Consider the following 3893-nt stretch of genomic DNA (forward strand, 5'->3'; position numbering starts at 1 on the left):
TATTATTATTATTATTATTATTATTATTATTATTATTATTATTATTATTATTATTATTATTATTATTATTATTATTTTTGTCAATGTTATCCTTTGTCACACCCATGTTTACACCAGGGTTTTTTTTTTATGTGATGTGGCAGTATAAGGTATTACATAATTTTTACACTGTCAAGACAAATGGAATACCGGCACAGGTTTGACACAATAGGGAATTTCCGTTATACTAGGCCAAAAGAATGTACAGTGATCTCAAGTCGCACTCACTTAATCTATGAACACTAGAAACTCTCTGGCATAATTTAGGAAGCTTTTTTCATCACCTCTGCTTTCAAAGTAGCCCGTTCATACCAAAACCAACGATTTGGCCTACATCTAATAAGGAGAAAATACGAAGATAAATATCTGATTTATACCCGCAGAGTTCACCTTCACCTCTCATACACATATTTACAGCAGTACAAGGTATTGTATAGCAAGCCAGTTCACATATATTTTATCATTTACAACTATATACAGCTGCATACCTTATGTACAAGTTTCACAATTTAAAACTATAGTTTATTATTACACAACATAACAATTATAAGGGAAGAACTTGGTGTACACGGAATAGGTTTCATGACATGGTTCCAGTGTTTTGGTTGGTCGATACAAACTTAATAGTATTAACTATATAGACACCTTATATACAAAATGAATATTTTACAGTACTATAATAATTATATCCTTTTAAAAAGTACAATAAAATTGCTATCATTGCTGTCTACGCTCGTTTTAATTTGTTTTGGTTTCAAAGCAAACTCAACAATGAAACCCCAAAAGCTCTGAATGTATGACAGAAGATTTTATGGCATACAACAATCACTCTCATCAATAATTATCCAAACTTATTTTACCAATTAATAGAATGAATAAATAAATTATATTTCCAATAACTATCACAACCTTCACAATCGATAAATCATTAAACCTCATATAAACACATGAAAATAACAAACAGTTATATACCACTGCATCCACTCGAAAAACAAAATCCGCTCGATTCGCTCGAATTGGCTTTCGCTCGAAGTGGCATCCGCTCGAATTGACTGGTTCCTAGGCTGGGACATGAAAGGTTGTTGTTATTTCGCAATTCGCGACGTCATCAACGAGTACAATACATTCAATCCTGTAACATGATTGGTCTATTTTTTTTCTAATTTGCATAATGATTTTTCCAACATTTTTGTCTATTTAAAAAAAAGTGTGTAAGTTATGGAGATGGTAACAATCATAAATCGATTATAAATTTAATTATACATTTTTAGACAAAATATAAACCCTCTTGGCCCACGGCTCATTTTTTTTTTACACCATGACCATGCATAATATTAACCTGTAGTGTATATATACGAAGAATTTTTTCTAGTAGTTTGACTAACAGGTACTTGGTGTGGTACTAGGTTTATTGCATTTATGGCTTAGGGGCCGCGGTTTACCTCCCTCCGTTTAGTCCTGCTGGATCAGGGGTAGTAAACTCAGCGATCGTGGGTTCGATTCCCACACGGGGCAAGTTTTTTTTTTATTTATTTATTTTTTTAAGGTCGTGGGTTCGATTCCCACACGAGCCAGGTTTAAAAAAAAAATTTAAGGCAGTTTAGTTGATGGTGGATAATGATAGCAAACCTGTAGGTTGTGGGTTCGATTCCCACACGAACCCATTTTTTTTAAGGGTGAAGGTGGATAATAAATAGCAAACCTGGTGGTTGTGTGTTCAATTCCCACACGAACCAATTTTTTTACAATTGTTTTAAGGCAGTTTAGTTGATGGTGGATAATAAATAGCAAACCTGGATGTTGTGTGTTCGATTAACACACGAACCATTTTTTTTTTTAACCATTTTTTTTTTTTTTTTTTTTTTTTGCGGGCATAATTCCTAGACAAGATTGTTAATTCAATTCATATTGAAATTAGTGTTTTGATTGTGATTTTTTTTTTTCATTTAATGGGAATTCATATATTTTATATGAGAAGAATCTATGAATATTCAGCTTTCCGTTTACTGGGCGGGGTGGCAGGGGCGGATCCAGAAGTTTTGGTTAGGTGGGGGGAGGGCTATAGGTATATGTGTAAAGTGCTTGTATAAAGAAATAATAATGGGTTCCAACACAGGAGTGGGTGGATTTTAAATTCCTCCAGAAGTCGAAATTTGTGAAATTCGAATATTGTTATAGTGACTGCATTAAGCTTTCAAAACAATCTGATAGTACTACGTTGAAAACAAACAGAATAAATATACTTTTATAGATTTTATTTAGTATCTGTATATAATTGAAGAAGAAATATGTGGTAGACACCATTAAAAATAATAACTGATGCCTAGTTGTTTTTGTCAAGTGCAAGTGGATTTGAATAATTATTCATTCATTAAACAACATTTATTTCCGTAAATGTTAAACAATATTTATAGTAAATGATTATTATAACAAGAATATATGTAAATAAATTAATAATATGAAAAACGATTAACTAGGCTCTTTAATGGCAGATAAACATATCTTTTCACGTAGGATACTCACAGAAACAACATAATTTAAATAAAAACATTAAAAAGGCAAATTATACGCCATGCTTAAAATATTGGAACCACGCTTCAAAAAAAATATTAATGCAAATGCAAGGTTAATATTAACAGACTTAGCGTGTCACTTGCTATGCACTAAAATAACAATTGTTTGTATCCACCCTTTACAATTTTGTGCACCACCCTTAAAATTTTGAGGACATTTTCTGAAATTTCACCATTCTTTAAAAATCCTGGTGAAAGGGTTGCCATGGGGAACATAAGACAATGAAGAGGGTGAAAACAGTTCCATAATAAAAATACTGTTCCTAAAGGTAAAATTTGAAAATGTTAATGAGAACCTCAGACGACAAAAGAATTCCCCTTAAAATATGTTTTAAATGTAGTAGTAGTATCCGATGGCAAGCAATCAAGAAAAAACTAAACTGGAACAACTCTCTCGACACGAAATGTTTAGTTTATCATACAAACGTACGAACTGACCACAAGCAATCAAGACAAGACTAGACAAGAACGACTCGCTCGACACGAAAATTTTAGTTTATTGTTAGTTTATTTACAAACATTCAAATACCTCTGAGCGCAAGCAATCAAGGAAAGACTAGACAAGAACAAACCCGCGCGACACGAAAAGTTTAGTGTATTATACAAACGAGACCGCTACACAACGGCCTTTGCTTCGAGATTTGAGCATGTGTATAAGAGACAGATGCTGAACAGAAAATATTATGACTGTCTTACCACTGCTAAGAAAACTAAACTCGATAAGCTGAAACGTGCAAGGAAGTCGTCTACCGCTACTAACACCTCACCTGATACATCTAAGCTAGTTGTGACCATTCCATCGGATCTTGAACTAACTGCTGAAGAAAGGTCTGTGCTCTCTAAAGGTCTGTCATTTGTTCCTAAACGCGAGACTATTGATGAATTTCAAGTTAAGTATGATCTGGAACAGTACTACCGTAAACTGCGACTTAAAGCACACTTTCATAACCAGGACACTCTAACTAATAAAACGGATGAATTCACTTGCCTAGTTTCCAATAACTCCAATTGGACTCCACCTCTAGGAAAATTCGCTGCTTTGGATCTGTACATCAACAAATGCCGTCATGACATCAATAATTTAAATCTGAAACGCCATGTCAGAAGCAAGAACCTCAGCCGTGGAGAACTAAATGCATTGCGCTCTCTGAAAAACAACCACAATCTGATTATTAAACCTGCTGACAAGGGAGGTGCTACAGTCGTATGGCAAAAAGACCTCTACATCGCTGAAGGACTACGACAGTTATCGGACGCTACCACTTATGAACAGACACCCAC

This window comes from Anneissia japonica, unplaced genomic scaffold, assembly GCF_011630105.1.
Source record: "Anneissia japonica isolate Jap-2015-1 unplaced genomic scaffold, ASM1163010v1 scaffold11779_len1430905_cov172, whole genome shotgun sequence".
NCBI classification, from domain to species: Eukaryota; Metazoa; Echinodermata; class Crinoidea; order Comatulida; family Comatulidae; genus Anneissia; species Anneissia japonica.